The sequence below is a fragment of the Bubalus kerabau genome, chromosome 17 (assembly GCF_029407905.1).
Source record: "Bubalus kerabau isolate K-KA32 ecotype Philippines breed swamp buffalo chromosome 17, PCC_UOA_SB_1v2, whole genome shotgun sequence".
Lineage (NCBI taxonomy): Eukaryota > Metazoa > Chordata > Mammalia > Artiodactyla > Bovidae > Bubalus > Bubalus kerabau.
The window spans coordinates 60,826,434-60,845,079 of record NC_073640.1 but is presented as its reverse complement, the minus strand read 5'-3'; the positions used below and the strand labels follow the sequence as shown (position 1 = coordinate 60,845,079).

General features: G+C 48.5%; 1 long non-coding RNA gene across 1 annotated transcript; it reads right to left on the bottom strand.

Moving 5' to 3' along the window:
- Positions 1–1,847: 1,847 nt before the first annotated feature.
- Positions 1,848–6,082, bottom strand: LOC129631817 (uncharacterized). The gene is made up of 3 exons (XR_008704186.1): positions 6,013–6,082; positions 2,885–3,024; positions 1,848–2,022 (listed from the first exon to the last, which is right to left on the bottom strand). It is a non-coding gene; the product is annotated as an uncharacterized LOC129631817 (long non-coding RNA).
- Positions 6,083–18,646: the final 12,564 nt, after the last annotated feature.

Here is an 18,646-nt window from a genome sequence, read left to right as displayed (position 1 = left end):
ACCACATAGAGTCGGGCCAGAACCAGTTAGTGACCTAGTGACCTGGCCCCAATCGCCTTGGGAGTAATAGGCGCTCTTACCTTGCCATCTGGGGCTCGCAGGTGCCCTGGGACAGGGACTGCCCCTCCCGGCTCAACCGCGCGCAGCCTCAAGTTTTAGATCTGTAAGTTACCATAAATCCCGAGTGCTACTCACTGTGTGGCGGTGATACTGAAACCGCCCCTTCCCCAAAGTGGGAGCTGGATGCTGAGCGAGCCGCCTGCCAGCCCCGCGTCTCTGTGGCTCCTGCCTCCTCATTCAGCAGGTCAGAAGCTGTATATGCTCAGTGCAATACCCCAGCTCTGGCTTCTGCACCCCGTTGTTCCTGGAGGGTGGGCAGAGTCAGCCAGGCCTCAGCCCCTCTTGATTCTCCCAAGAGTGGGTTGGGTGAAGGTGGAGGCCTGTGTGCAGGGAGCCTCACCCAGGCCCAGGCGGTGGCACTTTGCCTGGCTCGTTTCTCCCTGTCGACTGCCCCCTGCCAAGACACACTGCTTGCCTTGCCCTGGCTGGAGTGCACCAGCCCCCAGCGCCCCCAGTTTACGATGATCCTGTGGCTTCCCGTGCCTGGAGGGCCATCACCTCTTTCAGGTCCAGTGGCAGGACCTGGATCTGACCCATCTCCGTGTCCCCACTCCAGGGCCTGGCACACAGGAAGCCTCCGGGGACGTTTGTGGAAGTACGAGTGAATGACCTCCTGGATCTCCACCGGAAGCCCGTCCTCATCCCGCCAGCCCCGAGCTTCTTCCTGGCGCCTGGGGCTTCTGTTTGCGCTTGGCAGGCGTTGGCATTCTGGGGGCAGGCGGTGGGTTTAGAGAAAGGGAGTCCCACCCCCCCACGTCTGTGCTTCTGATCAAATTGACAAATGAGAGTCCCACGTATGGCTTCTCTTGGGCCTGCATTTTTTTTTTAATCTATTTATTTATATTTAATTTTATTAATGATTATTATTTGGTCGAGTAGCATGTGAGATCTTAGTTCCCTGAGGAGGGATCAAACCAGTGCCCCCGGCAGTGGAAGCCCAGAATCTTAACCACTGAACAGCCAGGGAAGTCCCCACACTGGTTTTTTGACTACTAACATGTTTGGATCCAGAATCCAGAAATGTCTCTCTGAAACCTGGATCTCTGGATTCCTCTGGGGGGAAAAAAAATCAGGAGATCTGGCGATAGAGATGTCATTCCTGCTCTGTGTGGGAGGATGGGGGGAGGCATGGGGGAGAGACGTCTGATGCAAGGCGCCCCTTTTGGCGGAGGGCACCGGCTTGCCTGCTCGCCGCGTGCCCCCTCCTCCCCGCCCCCCTGGCAGGGCCCCAGGCACTGGTTTTGTTTGTTTTGTTACCTGTCCGGTTCTTGCAGCCTTGAGTTTGCCACCTCTGTACTGGAGCCTCCTTAGCTCAAGGGAAAGTGACCAGGGGCTTGGACAGCTGCTCCGGAGCCCCAGGGCCCTGGGACCCAGGCGTCCTGATCAGGGCACGGTCTTGCTGTGTGGCCTGGGGAGCTGTGAGTCTCAGTTTCCTCGTTTGCCATGTAGGGGGTGGGAAGGATCCCCAGTGTCCCTACAGACAGAGAGCTTTAGGGTCTCACTTCTGCGGGTCTGTGTCTCTGCAGAAGGCTGGGGCTGGACTTGGTTGCAGTGCTCACTGTCAGTCCGGTTCGCGGGGCAGCATGTGGCCACTGCCACAGTAACGGTCCAGGGCTCCCGTGTTTCACCTGTGCTCCTGGGTGCCTCCTGGCTGACAGAGGCTGGCCCAGACCTCGCTCCTCCAGGGCAGGGAGAAGGTTTGTCCCCAGGGCCTGACAGGAGGCCTCGGGCATGTCTGTCCAGTGAACACGAATATGGAGCGTGGCCTCTGCTCACAGGACCTGAGATGCAGCCGCTGTTCCTGCCCTGTGGCTGCTGGGTCTTGGCAGCTGTGAGCCATGGTCTTCATCTGCCCTGGAGTTTGTGCGTCCTCGGTCTTCTTTCTCTCTCACGAGCCCTAGACTGTGCGAGACCCAGATCCTGGGGTCCTTTTGCTGTGGGCAAGCCCCTTTCCCTCTCGAGGTCTCCCACAAACAGAGGGACCCAACTGGCTCCTTGAAGCCTCCGTCACTGGCTGAACTGTGTCCCTTCTTCCTGCCCCAATCGGTATGTTGAAGCACTAACCCTCAGCGCCTCAGAGTTGCTTTTGGAGACAGGGCCTTTAAAGAGATAATTAAGGTAAAATGAGGCCACATGGGTGGGCCCTCGTCCAGTACGACTGGTGTCCTCATTAAGAGGAGATTAGGACACAGACATACACAGAGAGATGGCCACGTGAGGACACAGCGGGGAAGATGGCTGTCTGCAAGCCAGGAGAGAGGCCTCAGGAGGACTCAGCTCTGCCCACGCCTTGATCTTGGACTCGTAGTTTCCAGGATGGTGAAAAAAAAAATTCTGTTGTTTAAGCTCACCAGGCTGTGGTGCTTTGTTCTGGCCGTGCAAGCAGGCTCACACCCCCCTTCTAGATTTTACTGTCCTTTCCTGGCAGGGTGGTGGCTGCTAGTGGGTGGGCCTGCCTCCTCCACGGGTCTGGGGCTGGGCTGGCACCCTCCAGGGCCATCACCATCTGTGGCACAGGGGGCTCAGCTGCTGGAAGGGGACGTCGGCTTGAAGAAGCAGACAGAAGCTCAGACAAGGCTGAGCCCTGGTTCTCCCTGCTGGTGCCCACACGTCAAAATGAGCTGGCCTGTTCTCCCTGAGTGTAGACCCTCTGGGCTCCGGTGCTAGCAATGTGGTTTCCAACTCCAGGGGTCCTGGAAGTCCTCCTTTCTAACCAGCGCCCTCCGGGGTCCTCTGAGTGCAGCGGCCCAGCCCAGGGACTTACCTGCTACAGAAGCAGGTGAGGGCTCAGCTGCAGACTCCTGGGGTGTTTTTGGCTCCTCCAGCAGCTCTGGTTTCTCGGGGATCAGGGCCTCGTTGGTCTTAGGAATGTGACTCTCCTCCCACCACTTAAGCATCTTCATTCTAAGGCAGTGAGCCCCAAGGTTAATGCTGTGCTGAGTACCCACTGGTTCCCAGAAGGAGGCCTGGGCTGGGGTTAGAGGACCATGTTTCCCTCTGTTTGCTGGTTCTGTGACCGGCACTCTCCTCCCCTCGTCAAATGGGGATACAAGTTCCTATTCGCTTAGCCTGGACCCTCTTACCAGCCTTCTTGATGGGCTCTTTCCCTCCAGCCCCCTTGTCTTCCCTGCCTCTCCCCTCCATCACCCTTCCACAGCACCCTGCCTGCAAAGACCAAAACCTAGATCAATGCCACCATCTACTTTTTCTTTCCTATGACCACTGCTGGGAGGAAATATCACAGGGCAATGGCGCCTGGTGCCAATAACAATGAATAGTCTCCAGTCATCGCTGGGCCTTTGCAGCTGCTTACCAAGTGTTTTCCTTGTCCTTGTACAGACCCCAAGTATTCTTCTCAACAGCTGTTCTAACCACACCTAACACCATCACTCCTCTCAATTCTCTACCCCCCCACCCCCGTTCCTGCTTCTACCCACATCATTTCCAGCAGATGGCTTTGCGGTATTCCTTCTCTCTAACAAGGAGCCATTGGGTAGAAGGCAATCACAAATGGCTACCCAATCAAAATGTCACCTCAAGATGAACAAGAAAAAGAAGGGCTGCTCTTGGGTCTCAAGAGTAAGGATAACTGGTTGGCTTAGACAGTGTCATTTCAGTGGCGTGGCGCTGGAGAGCAGATTGAAGTGGACTGAAGAATGTAGGAGTGATGAGAATCAGGAAGTGGGTGTAAGCTAGTCTCTCTCTCAAAAAAAAAAAAGAAAAACACTGGATGGTCCATAGAAGGAGTTTGTGGGGCTGAGGTGGGAGAGATTTGGACATGCTTATATAATTCAGAGAAAGAGCCAACGAAGGAAGAGTGATTGAGCGTTTGAGAGACAGAAGGCGTGATCAATGGAGTGTACAGGAGATGGATTCCCAAGGCGGAGGAGGGAGGGCTAACCCTGGACAAGAAGAGAGATGCCTTTCTCTGAAAAAGGCGAGGAGTAAATCATTGGTGCCGATGGTAGTAACACCGCAGGTTTGGGGAGTTGCTTTTTTCCTCTGAAGTTAGGGAAAGCCTTATTGCTAAGAGTGAGAAGGGAGGAGATAGGAAACTTAGGAGGGGGAAGGAAATCCTTTGTAGTACTGACAAAGAAAGGGCTGACTCAGGTCGGCTGAGGGATTTCTGGGCCGTACTGATGCTCTCTCCCGAGGGATAAGGAGATACCGAAGGGGCAGGGTTCCCTCAGTATCTTACTTGTGCAGGTTGCTCTAACCTAGCACGTGTTTACTTTACTTACACAATACAGGAGACAGGGTAAGAGGGGGAAAAAAGAGAGAGAGAAAGAGGTTTAACACATATTAAATGAGAACCCTGGGACTGCCCTGGTGGTCCAGTGGTTAAGAATCTGCTCTGCAATGCAGGGGATGCAGATTCAATCCCTGATGCGGGAACATAAGATCTTACATGCTGCGGATAAATTTAGCCCATATCCTGTAACTGCTGAGCCCGAGCCAGTAGCTTCTATGGAGAGTTTGTATGCCTCAATAAAAGACCCTGCCTGCTGCAACGAAGACCCGACACAGCCAGATAAATAAATAAATATGTATATATTTAAAACCCCCAAAACAAAATGAGAACCCCAATCTGAAAGGAAATGGCAGAAGCAATCTGTGAAAGAGGTTTGAGAATTTTCCAGAATTGATAAAAGACACCAAAGCAAACTTGGACTGCAAGGAGATCGAACCAGTCAATCCTAAGGGTAATCAACCCTGACTATTCCTTGGAAGGACTGAAATGCTGAAGCTAAGGCTTCAATAGTTAGGCCACCTGACCCGAAGAGCCAACTCACTGGAAAAGACCCTGGTGCTGGGAAAAATTGAAAGCAAAAGGAGAAAGGGGCAGCAGAGGATGAGATGGTTAGATAGCATCAAAAAGAGCTGGACATGATTTAGCCACTGAACAACATGAAAACCCCAGAGTTCCCAAAAATTAACTTTTATATTCAGCATCAGTATTTTATATTTAACATGTTTGGTTGCCTTATGACCATCAGAATTTTTTCATGCCCGCCTGTCTTTAGTTTGCTTTCTGATATTTGTGGCTTGCCTCAGCACACACACACACACACACACACACATATAAATATAGTTATTGTTTAGTCGCTCAGTAGTGTCTGACTCTTTTGTGACCCCATGGACTGTAGCCCACCAGGCTCCTCTGTCCATGGGATTTCCCAGGCAAGAATATTGGCGTGGTTGCCATTTCCTTCTCCAGGGGATCTTCCCGACCCAGGGATCAAACCCACGTCTCCTGCATTGCAGGCAGATTCTTTACCACTGAGCCACCTGGGAAGCCCATACGTATATATACCTGTACAATATATTGTATTTATATAAATGCTGCATTCAACAAGTGTAGAATGCATATTCTATTCAAGTCCACATGGAATATTTATTTATGAACACTAAGCAAAAATTCTGCCACAAAGCAATAAAGAACTAAAATCATGCATAGCATATTCTTTGAACTTACTGGATTTAAATAGAACTAAAGAAAAGAGGATTTAGAAAATATTGATGTGTCTTTAAAAAAAAAAAGCTCATGGGTGAAAAAAAATCTTAACAGAAATTAGAGGTATTTAACTAAATTATAATAAAAGACTTTATATTAAAATTTGTGAGATGCAACTAAAGTCATGCATAGAGGGAAATTTATAGCCTTTAAATGGAAAACTGGAAAAAAAGATGGCTGATGTAAGAGTCTGTATCAAGAGGGAAGACGAAGCTGAAAGAATCATAAGGAAGGAAATAAAGTAAAGGTAGTGCTTTACATGTAGTAAAGTAATACTACAAGTACTACAAATGTGCTTTACTGTAAAGTACACTTACATAAGTAAATGTAGCAGACTTTGGGGAGAGCTTGCTGGTGGGTTTTAATTTGATACTCACGCAAGGAGGACAAGGAAGAAGAAGAAGAGTGCTGTCGCAATGGATCCATACACAACGCCCTGGATCAGCCCTTTCACCAGCGCATTAGAAACTGAATTCTTATCTGGAATCAAAGAGAAGTGAGAGCAATTTTTCTCCTACGGCTATAAGGTCTCAGCCTTACTCTTTCCGCTGGCTCTGTGAAAAAAGTTCAGTTGTGTCTGACTCTTTGCGGCCCCATGGACTGTAGCCCGCCAGGCTCCTCTGTCCATGGGATTCTCCAGGCAAGAATACTGGAGTGGGTTGCCATTCCTTCTCCAGGGGACCTTCCCGACCCAGGAATCAAACCTGGGCAGATTCTTTACCATCTGAGCCACCAGAGAAGCCCTGTACCCGACCTCATTCTGGTCTGGGTGTTGTCGTTCTAGCCCAGACTCCTGCACACTTACCTGGCGGTATCAGGAAGATGCTTGAGGTATGGATTCCGTGTTGGTTCCGCCCCTCACAGTGGAGGCCCCTGACTATTTCTGGCTCCCCGAGGAGGCTGATGGTGCTGTTGGCCCAAGGGGCAGCTATGTTGGATGTCACCTGGAAATTCTTATTCATGCTGTTCAGATCCACAGGATCACCTCCCATCAACCACCGCACGGAGGGCATGGGGCTCCCACGGAAGGAACAGCTGCACTGCAGAGTCTTCTCCAAGGAACAAGAAAAGTAGAGCAGCCTGGCCGGTGCTGCGGGGAAGGAGGGCCGGGAGTCAGCGAGCACCGTGACTCTGTCTCCGCCTCCTCCAGGACTCAGCCCTCTCCTTGTCTGTGACTCCCATGGGGCTCCAGAAAGCCTTTCTGGAAGCCCAGGAAGCCCGGAGGGGCTGTGACTCAGACTAGTTCCCCTTTCATCCTCTTTCCTCATCCGCTTCACACCCGAGCTCAGCACTTACTCTGGCCTTACAGCCCCAGAAGCTAGGGGGAGGTGTGACTGCTCCCCACACCGCTCCTGTCCCCCAGCCCAGGACTCGCGTCTTTCTCTTGGGTCCGAGTCCCTGCCAGACTCTGAATCGTCCCTCGCCCACCAGCACTCACAGGCCACCTGGAGCCTGACCATGCTACTTCCGGGCAGGTGAGCCAGGGAGAAGTTCAGATGGCGTCTGAGGGTGGTGCGGCGGTCCTTAGGTTTCAGGGTGAAGCACAGGACAAGGGAGGAGGGGGGCGGGGAGGAGGAGTTGCTGGAGCCGTCTGTGGTCTGTGCCGGTGGACACGTTGGGCCCTTTCCAGGAGATGAAGAGGGCTTTGGTTTCTTTGCAGGTGCCTTTGAAGCTTCAGACCAAGGCCGCAGGTCCCCCAGCTGCCAGAGTCCCTGGGACGTGGAGCTCTGGTTTCTGGGTCAGATCTGGAGGAGAGAGAGACAGGTTGGACCCCAAACTTGGAGACAAGGGGCCCTCGTGGACACCTCAGTGATGTGCAGTGTTCCAGGTGGCCAAGCACTTTCCCACGCGTTAGCCGATTTGGTGAAAAGCAAAAGTTGCTCAGTCGTGTCTGACTCTGCCACCTCCATGGACTGTAGCCTGCCAGGCTCCTCTGGGATTTCTCAGGCAAGAATACTGGAGTAGGTAGCCATTCCCTTCTCCCGGGGATCTTCCCGAACTAAGGGTCGAACCCAGGTCTCCTGCATTGTGGGCAGATTCTTTACTATCTGGGCCACCAGGGAAGCTGATTTGGTTCTGTTCCCCTAATCTGACAACCCCCTAGAAGCTGGGATTGTGATTACTGGGTGGCTTTTCATAAGTTTATTTCCCTTCTCTACACAGAAGGGGCACACCTCAGTGTCTAGGTGAGCAAACTTGAAGAGAGTTACTTCAGGTGGCAGAGTTTGAACCAGAACCCTGACTTTTCAAGACTGAGGATGAGTGAATTTTCTGAGAATCTACATTGTCTCTGAGAAGAGCCCAGCGTGCTGTAGTCTATGGGGTTGCAAAGACTCGGACACAACTTAGCAACTGAGCAACAACAACGTGATTCTCTACCTGTCTCCCAGCCTAGATTTTTTCGGGCCAGCTCCTACTCTGTCTCCTCCCAGCCAACCCATCTCTCCCCTTAGGCTCTGCGCCTTCCATGATGATCTATGATCATTTATGCCTCCAACTCTTACTGGCTAGAGGCTATGGGCAAGTCACTAACCCCCATTTTGCCATTTCTATTTGGGGAGCAGAAGGTCTTATCAGTTGTGTCTGTCACGTTGTATTATGGTTGTAAGAATGAAATACCCATGGTTTTGTAAAGCCCGGCATCAGGTGAAACAAAACCACACGCTAACCAGAGCGCAGTCTGAAGTTCCTTCTTTCTAAGCCATCCACTGCATGAGACTGAATTTCACCTGAGACCAAGAGTTCGATACTGTCCCTCAGGAAAGCACTCCTGCGTTCTCCTAGATTGGCACAGAGTGGATATGTCCTATTATCTCTTTTGAGTATGCTGTGGATCAGGTGGGTACATTCTGGCTCTTCAAGACTCCAAACAGTGTGAGGTGTGTCCTGGGTGTTATTATCGAGGGCAGCACTGTGTTGATTTGTAGCTACAGAGGAGCTGATACTTTTACTGAGCGGGGCGCCCAGGGTCGTGGAGCTGCCTGGGGATTCTTCAGGAAATTCAAATACACAAGAGATGGCAGAGCACCAGCTCTCTTCCACTGATATCTTCTCGACTTCCAATGACATGTGAGAAATTAACCCTGTGTGGAGAGATTCAAGTTGAAAAATAGACTCATCTCATCCACTAGTTCTGGGGAAGGAAATGGCAACCCACTCCAGTATTCTCGCCTGGAGAATCCCCCAGACATGGGATCACAAAGAGTTGGACACAGCTGAGCAACTTCACCATCCACTGGTATCCTGTGCATGCTAAGTTGCTTTAGTCGTGTCCAGCTCTTTGCGACCCCATGGACTGTAGCCCACCAGTCTCCTCTGCCATGGGATTTCCCAGGCAAGGATACTGGAGTGGGTTGCCATGCCCTTCTCCAGGGGATCTCCTCCATCCAGGGATCAAACCCATGTCTCCTGCATTGGCAGGCAGATTTTTTACCACTAGCGGCACCTGGGAAACCCCTCTAGTATCCTACCTGTGTATTAAAGGATCAACCTTATCCTAGGAAGGCTTGGCTCTTGCCCAGCTTCTGTGAGGAAAGCACTGAGCTCTGGTAATGTTCTGTCTGGTGATGACCAGTGTCTTGGTTTACTTGGGGCCTGGGGAGACACCAGACAGTTATGCTAACAGAGTGATTTACGAGGGAGCCTTGGGCTATGCAGAATCAATTTGACCTCTGGTGGGGCTGGAGATGAAGGTCAGCCAAGGGGATGGTCAGCCATGCTTACATGCTGAGCCCCAGTAAAACCCCTGGACACCAAGTTTCAGTGTTTCCCTGCTTGGAAATAGCCTGCTTGTTGCCACACTTGGAACAACAAGGAGAAGACAACTGGAAGCTGGCTCCTGGTCCGTCCTACATCCTGCCCTCTGCCGATTTTAACATTTTTTTAATTAGGTTTTTTTTTTGGCCGCTTGGCATGTGGGATCCTAGTTCCCTGACCAGGGATCAAACTCTCACTCCCTGCAAAGGAAGCTCAGACTCTCAACCACTCTTAGCCAGGGAAGTCCCCACCTCTGCTGATTTTAATCTCTGTCCTTTTGCTATAATAAGCTGTAACCATGAATATAACAGTTATGCTGAATTCTGCAAGACCTTGTGAGTTATTGAGCCTGAGGGTGGTCTTGGGGATCCTGTACCATCCCAATCTAGTCTGTTTAAAATTTCTTTTGTTTTTGGTAGCAACTGTATCTCGTATCCTTGGTCACATCGCATCATTTCTATATCTTGGTTTCTTGATTAGAAAAGAGGGTAAAATAATACCAAATGCTGCAACGTTGTGAGAATTAAAGATATTAGCTACAGAGGCACGTGGCACTCCTCTGTAGTCATAATTGCAGGCTATAATGTAGCCATTGACTCTCTGAACAATTACTTCTTCCCCTTTCTTCTCTGTTTCCTAGGTGACTGCTCTGTCATGTACAAAATGGATGGACTGGTAAACGTCACGGTTCTTGAGACCATTTCTAGTAATGACATCTAAAATGATGGTAGTAATGCCAACCTGTGTAAGTTTCTCTATTTTGTTTTGGGTTTTTTTTTGGCTGCACTGTGTGGCTTGCGGGATCTTAGTTCCTGGACCAGGGATGGAACCCATGACCCCTGCAGTGGGAGCCTGAAGTCCTAACCACTGGACCACCAGGCAAGTCCCTTTGTGTAAGTTTTTATAGATTTCCAAATACCTTCACAGGAATCGGTTTAAGCCATTCTAGACTTCCCTGGTGGCTCAGATGGTAAATCGTCTGCCCACAATGCAGGAGACCTGGGTTCAGTTCCTGGGCCGGGAAGATCTCCTGGAGAAGGAAATGGCAACCCACTCCAGTATTCTTGTCTGGAAAAGCCTATGGATGGAGGAGCCTGGTAGGCTATAGTCCATGGGGTCACAGAGTAGGACGCAACTGAACAACTTCACTTATATTAGTTTTACTACTCCCCTAGACATATGAGAAAACTGAAGCTCCACAGAGAGTAAGGGCCCTGCCTGAGGTTATAGAATAGAAGCCTCAGGCCTGGATCCAGGCTTTCTACTTGCAAAGTCCAGTCTCCGGGTCAGGGGATCTTGACCCACTTGGCCGCCATGCTTTCCTCTCCTCTAAGATTAGACTTAATGACACCCACCAAACAGCTGATGATGTTGACAGAACAGATGTGGATACATTTCTCATTTGGGTTCTAGAGTTACTGGGGCACACCATTAAAATGGAAGTAGGCGGGACTTTCCTGGTGGTCCAGTGGTTAAGAGTCTGTGCAGGGGGTGCTGGTTCAATCCCTGGTCAGGGAACTAAGATTCCACATGCTGCGTGGCCAAAAAAAAAAAAAAAACGACCTAGGAGTCAGTAAATGTAGACGCTCCATTAGTTAAATTTCTAGTGACTTGGGGCCAGTTGCTTAGTCTCCCAAAGCCTGTTTCCTCACCTGTGAATTGGGGATTATAATTCGTCAGGGTAGAGAAAATGGAACATGTGGTGAGTCACAGTGGCAACCCCAGCATATGCACATGGAAGATGTCTGTTATGTATGATTGATCATGCACTTAATTCTTTAGGTCCTCACCTCTTCACCTTACCCCAGTCCAGCCCAGCTTCCACCACCCCCCGCCCACACCCACCCCAGCCCTTCCTGGGCTTTCTCAAACACCCCCACCCTGCCTCTCATTCCACTTACCCAGCCATAACAGTGGTGGTACCATCAGCACTAACAGGATGGCACCGACACGAGAGGTTCAGGACCTAACATGCTGCCAAATGTTGGCCTCAGGCCCACACCTCCTGGAGGGCAGGATCTGGAATGAATGAGAAGAGGGGCAACAGTATAAATGCACTGTTTACTAGGGTCTCGTGAATCTGCAATCATCCTTGAGGTTTGTCCATTGTGTTAGGGGCCTCAGGGGACCAGAGGCTGGGCAGCTTCAAGGACAGGGACAGGGAAGGGTCCTCATGACTCTCTGTGGAGTCCCAAGACCACATCCACTTTCTTTTCTTTCTTCTAGTCTTCACTCCCTGTCCCTTAGCCCTTTAAAGGGTCTCACAGGCCAGGCTGAAGAGCTTGGGCTTTTTCCCAAGTCTATGGGGAAGTCATGGAAATCACGGAAAGGTTTTGAACCGTGGAGTAGGGGGCAGGTAAGGGAGTTATTACTATAAAGGTCTCTCTGGGGACTTCCCTGGTAGGGAATTCGCCTGCCAATGCAGGGGACATGGGTTCGATTCCTGGTCTGGGAAGATTTCACATGCCTTGGAGCAAGTAAGCCTGTATTCCCCAACTACTGAGCCTGCATTCTAGGGCCCGTGTGCCCAAAGCCTGTGCTCCATAACAAGAGAAGTCACCGCAGTGAGAAGCCCTCGCACCACAATGAAGAGTAGCCCCTGCTCGCTGCAACTAGAGAAAGTTTGCTCACAGCAGCAAAGACTCAGGGCAGCCAAAAATAAACAAGTAAATAAGGAACTCCTGGGAGCAGGCAATTAAAAAAAAGAAAAAAAAAAGTTTCTCTGGTCTTCATTGAGGACAAAGTAATAGCTCAAGAGAATGATGATGTGAGCTGAGCTGGCCCTGTGCCTACGGGGGATGGAGAGGATGGGGTGTATTTAAGAGATATTTCAGCCATAAAAGACATTCCTATGACTGGCAAGATAAATTCCAAACTCCCTTGCCTTGCATTCAGGCTGTCCATGACTTGAGCTTGCACTTGCCCTTTCTCTGCTGCCCACCTTCCCGTCACACTTTGCCAGCCCAAGATCTATGTATATATATACAGCACACCTAGTCCATACGGTCCCACCTCTGCATGTTTCCTTGGGCCACTTCCCTTCTCATGGCATCCTCCTGCAACTCTCCTCTCTGCCCATGTAACTTCCTCCTGGGAGCCTTCCTGGATCCCCACAAGCACAAAAAAGTCTCCATTTTCAGACTTCAGCACCTCCATATTTTCACCTCTTTTAGGGGAATGTCTCAGGCAGAACCCCAGAGTTGCCTGCTACCTACCCTCCTGGGAAAGGCTAGAGATCTCTTCAAGAAAATCAGAGATACCAAGGGAACTTTCCATGCAAAGATAAGCACAATAAAGGACAGAAATTACATAGACCTAACAGAAGCAGATGATATTAAGAAGAGGTGGCAAGAATACACAGAAGAAGAACCATACAAAAAAAGATCTTCATGACCCAGATGAACACGATGGTGTGATCACTCACCTAGAGCCAGACATCCTAGACCGTGAAGTCAAGTGGACCTTAGGACCCATCACTAGGAACAAAGCTAGTGGAGGTGATGGAATTCCAGCTGAGCTATTTCAAATCCTAAAAGATGATGCTATGAAAGTGCTGCACTCAATATGCCAGCAAACTTGGAAAACTCAGCAGTGGCCACAGGACTGGAAAAGGTCAGTTTTCATTCCAGTCACAAAGGTAATGCCAAAGAATGTTCAAACTACTGCACAGTTGCACTCATCTCACACGCTAGCAAAGTAATGCACAAAATTCTCCAAGCCAGGCTTCAACAGTATGTGAACTATGAACCTCCAGATGTTCAAGCTGGATTTAGAGAAGGCAGAAGAACCAGAGATCAAATTGCCAACATCTGCTTGATCATAGAAAAAGCAAGAAAGTTCCAGAAAAACGTCTATTTTTGCTTTATTGACTATGCCAAAGCCTTTGACTGTGTGGATCACAACAAACTGCGGAAAATTCTGAAAGAGATGGGAATACCAGACCGCCTGACCTGCCTCCTGAGAAATCTGTATGTAGGTCAAGAAGCAACAGTTAGAACTGGACCAACAGACTGGTTCCAAATAGGGAAAGGAGTACGTCAAGGCTGTATATTGTCACCCTGCTTATTTAACTTCTATGCAGAGTACATCAAGCAAAATGCTGGGCTGGAAGAAGCACAAGCTGGAATTAAGATTGCTGGGAGAAATATTAATAACCTCGGATATGCAGGTGACACCACCCTTCTGGCAGAAAATGAAGAGGAACTAAAGAGCCTCTTAATGAAAGTGAAAGAGGAGAGTGAAAAAGTTGGCTTAAAACTCAACATTCAGAAAACTAAGATCATGGCATCCAGTCCCATCACTTCATGGCAAATAGATGGGGAAACAGTGAAAACAGTGGCTGACTTTATTTTTTTGGGCACCAGAATCACTGCAGATGGTGACGGCAGCCATGAAGTTAAAAGATGTTTGCTCTGTGGCAGAAAAACTATGACCAACCTAGACAGCATATTAACAAGCAGAGACATTACTTTACCAACAAAGGTCCATCTAGTCAAAGCTATGGTTTTTCCAGTAGTCACGTATGGATGTGAGAGTTGGACTATAAAGAAAGCTGAATACTGAAGAATTGATGCTTTTGAACTGTGGTATTGGAGAAAACTCTTGAGAGTCCCTTGGACTGCAAGAAGATCCAACCAGTCCATTCTAAAGGAAATCACTCCTGAATATTCATTGGAAGGACTGATGCTGAAGCTGAAACTCCAATACTTTGGCCACCTGATGTGAAGAACTGACTCATTGGAAAAGCCCCTGATGCTGGGAAAGATTGAAGGTGGGAGGAATAGGGGACAACAGAGGATGAGATGGTTGGATGGCATCACCGACTCAATGGGCATGTGTTTGAGTAAACTCTGGGAGTTGGTGATGGACAGGGAGGTCTGGTGTGCTGCAGTCCATGGGGTCACAAAAAGCCAGACATGACTGAGTGAACTAAACTGAACTGACTGACCCTCCTGTATGTTTTTGTTTTATTTTTAATTTTTATTTATTTTTGGCTGTGTTGGCTTTTCACTGGGCTTTCTCTAGTTACGGTGTGCAGGCTTCTCATTGCAGTGGCTCTTCTTGTTGCAAAGCACAGGCTCTGGAGTACACGGGCTCAGGAGTTGTGGTGCACAGGCTTAGTTGCCCCGTGGCATGTGGGATCTTCCTGGACCAGGGATTGAATCTGCATCCCCTACCTTGGCAGGCGGATTCTTAACCAGTGGGTTACTAGGGAAGTCCTATATGTTCTTACTCTTTCAGATTTGTTATGGTGGTGAAGTTAACAGTTCAAAAATAAAAACACCTATTTCCATTCCTCCTTCTAGGGCTGGTCATGTGATATAGTTCTGGCCAATGAGCCAAGTACAAGAAAAACGCTATTGAATTATTATCACCAAATAGAAGCCTATTCAGCATTTACTCCCTTTTTTTTTTTTGCCATCACAGTTGAGCTCTGAAGTTCTGCTTTTTGCATATAATACTAACTAATGAAATTTGAGAGCCTGGTTTTAAAAAAACACAAGTATTCATGATAAGGGAAACAGGATAGAATTTAAGATGTCCTGGTCCCCTGCAGCTATAAATCAAAAGATATTGTGTTATAAGAGGGTTCAAGGAGTCTGATTTGATATTGTGCAAAACTGAGGATGTTTATAAGAACATAATTTTTCTCCTCTGCAATATACAGTTTCATATGAATATTCATGACTGTTACTGACTCGTTCTAGGCTGTTACAAATCCGCCCTTGGAAGAACAATTTAAATAAAGTGGTCTTATGAGACTCCAAAGACATTAGAAATTATTACATGACTTCTGAAAATGATATCCAAATAAAGTGGAATTCGGGCCAGTTGTCTTACTTGATAATTTCTTGCTCTGGTAACAGTAGGTTGTAATTGACACCTCTGTTTTCTTAGATTGTGTACCTATCTGTAGGATTGTACTCTCTTCTTCTCCCAAGTGGACAATGCAAAATAAAAACCATGGACTCTGTTGTTATATTTATTGTTAAGCAAATATTGTGAGAGAGTTGCCTGCTTGAAATACCAAACATCTGAGGCTAACTGCTGGAGACTATTGGGAAGTTCTGGGTTTTTTTATATTAGCGCCACCACTTTCTTCTCATTGCTTTTCTTCTTCTTTTCCCCTGGAATATAGATGAGATGCTGGAGGTGGAGCAGCCCCCTGGTAACCATGAGGAACCCTTATAGGTCAAAACCACAGATTGAGGATATTCTTGATGATAGCATAGGGATCCTGGTTCTCTGACAGCCTTGTGGTGCCGCTACACCACCCTGCATAATTTACTACATGTTCTTCATTTGGTTACTGCTCTCAGTGGCAAACTGATGAAACACCCTACCAGGAAATCTATCCAAGAATGAGCTCCTTGAGGTAAGGCCCAACATCAGATACATCTTTGTGTCCTTCCCAGCGCTTAGAAAGTTTCCCTTCTGAAAAATATATTCCTTATTAGCCTTGAAATGTCTTTAGGATCTGTGCCTATAGCCACTCTTTCATTTCTGGTATTTGTAATTTGTGTCTTCTCTCGTTTTCTCAATTAGCTTATGTAAAATCTATCAAGTTTACTGAGTTTTTGTTTTTTTAAAGACCAAGATTTTGGTTTTAACTGATTTTTCTGTATTGCTTCTCTCTTTTTAATTTAATTGATTTCTGCTTTCTCTTATTTCCTTCCTTCTGCTTGTTTCAGGTTTAATTTGCCCTCTTTCTCCTCTCCCTCCCCACCTTCCTCCTTCTTCTTTTCTTAAAGTGACAGTCCTTACCATGGATTTGAGTTTTTCTCTAGTCTAAGCACAGCTTTAGTGGCATCTTACAGCTTTCAATATGTTTTAAAAATATTCAATTCTAAATATTTTCTAATTTCTTTTGTGCCATGGATTGAATTATGTTCCCAAGAAGATATGCTAAAGACTTATCCCTACATATCTGTGAATGTGACCTAATTTGAAATAATGTCTTTGCAGGTTACCTGTGTAATCAGGTTAAGGGTGATTGCACACCTACTGTCCAACACAACTAGTGTCCCTATAAGAAGAGGGAAATTTCAACACAGACACACTCACCCAGGACACATGGATAAGGCCATGTGAAGATGAGGGCCAAGGAACTAGAAGGAACTCCAAGGATTGCCAGTCATCCCCATAAACGAAAAGAGAAGCAGGGAACAGATTCTCCCTCAGAAGGAAGCAACCCTGCCAGTACCCTGATCTTGGACTTCTAGCCTCCAGAACTGTGTGAACGTGGGTTTTATTGACCAGCACATAATGGTCCTTCAGACATGAAAATTCTGATCTTGTCCAAGTCTCATTCCCTTCCTTGGACTTTAGAGCCTCCATGAGTTGTCTCCACGGGTAACCTTTCTCCTCCCTCTAGACAATCATTTCCTTTTCCAAATTTACTTCCTTGTCAGGGGTTGGGAGAGTTCCAGCCTGGAGCTTCTTCAGCACAACACCATCTGGCTATTTCCTTGAAAACTGAGTATCCTCCTTGCCCTTTGCTGAGTGCATCAAGTGAAGGACTGACTTACAGAAATGCTGACTGGAGGACCTACTTTCCAGAGGGACGACTTGTTGATTTAACACCCCACAAGCAGCCAGATGAGCTGACAAATGGGATGACCTTGTACACAAAGACTGACTCTCGGGAAAATGACTAAGGTAGAGGAAGTCTTAGCTGTTCTGTAACCAGTTCATCAGGCGGCCTGAAAGTCCCCAAGCCTCACCAACGCCCCATCACTGTGCAGGTCCCCCAGGGATTCCCACCCCACCTCCTCGTCCTCACCAAGCTCTGCTCAGCAGGAGTGTCAGGGAGCGTGCAGGAGTCCACCCCGAGCCAGTGGGGCCTGATGATGCTCGTGGGAGCGGCTGGGACCCTGAGGAGCCACGAAGGGGAACCGGGTGAGTCTCCACTGTCTGCACAGCCCCAAACAATTGAACAACCGTCCCTACTGGGCCCCTTGGGCTCCAGCGGCCCTTGGGAGAATCCTCTTTGTCAAGCAGAGGTTCTAGACCCCTGCTAGACCTTGAGACTCCAGGTCTAATCAGCTTTAAGGACACTCCTCCTTCAAGCCGGTACCTGTGGACAAGGAGGTGATGGGCAGATTGGAAGGCACTGATCAAGGATCAAAATGCCGAGTGTGCTCCCCTTAGGGTCAATCAGAAGTCACCTTGGTACCCTCTTGTTTCTTGTCCTGTAATCAAGGCCTCTATCGTGAACAAAGCAAGACTCAGCTTTCCAGTTTCACGCCCAAACCCGTCACTGACCTATTCCTGTAATAGGGGCGCATCCGGTACGCCAGCCATTAACTATGACAGTAGTGGTCCTGCTCAGCCATTGGTCCTCATTGCAACAAGCCACGCCCCCCAAGTGAGCAACCGTTAGTAGTCCCGCCCAGCCATTGGTTGGAGCTGCAGCGGGCCCCTCCCCCAAGCCAGCTACTGTTAGTGAGCCACCAGTTAGGGGTCCCTGTCAGTCTTTGGTTGGAATTGCAGTAGCACCCTCCCTTCCCCTTTCCCTGTATAGAAGGAGCCTGGAATTCAGACTGACGGAAGATGTTTTTATCTGCCGCACTATCTGCCATCTTCTTGGTCTGATATCTCCCTGATTAAAGTCCTTAGTCCTTGCCCCAACAATTCCAGATTTGTTGGCTTGCCCTGTGGTGAGCAAAACAAGTTTGGGCTTGGTAACAATTCTGACCAAGCCACCCAGGAGTCTTGCTGCTGTGACCAGCGGCCCTGGTTGGGGAATTTTCAGGTAAGGTAAGGCCCTAGCAGCTGCCAGGAACACTTGCCCTGAGAATTTTCCTTTCAAAATTCCCTGAAGCAGCACCAGCTTGGCGGTTGAAACACGGAGTGGACATGTGGGAGTCGTCGGGCTCCATACAGTAGGATAAGTGGCTTCAGTGTGTACAGCCAGTGATATTCTCCCTTCTCAATTCTGACTTTTCCTTAAGGGAAAAGCCAACTGGTTTTGCATTTGATTGGGGTGCCTTGCTGGAGATGGAATTGTTGACCTCTGCTTGACTCGTGAACCGGTTGGTTTGCTTTTTGCATTCATTCATGATGGAATCTGCTTGCCCTTTTGGTATCGGAGCATTTGCTGTGCTTTTTATGTTCTGTTGTTTTCTTAACTTATAAATGTGGGGAAAATATCATCTGTCCCTAAGGAAAGCCCTTTGGGGGCATATTTTTTTTAATAAATGGACAAAATATAGCTGTGAGTCTGTGACTAAGAAGGAGATGACATTCTATTGT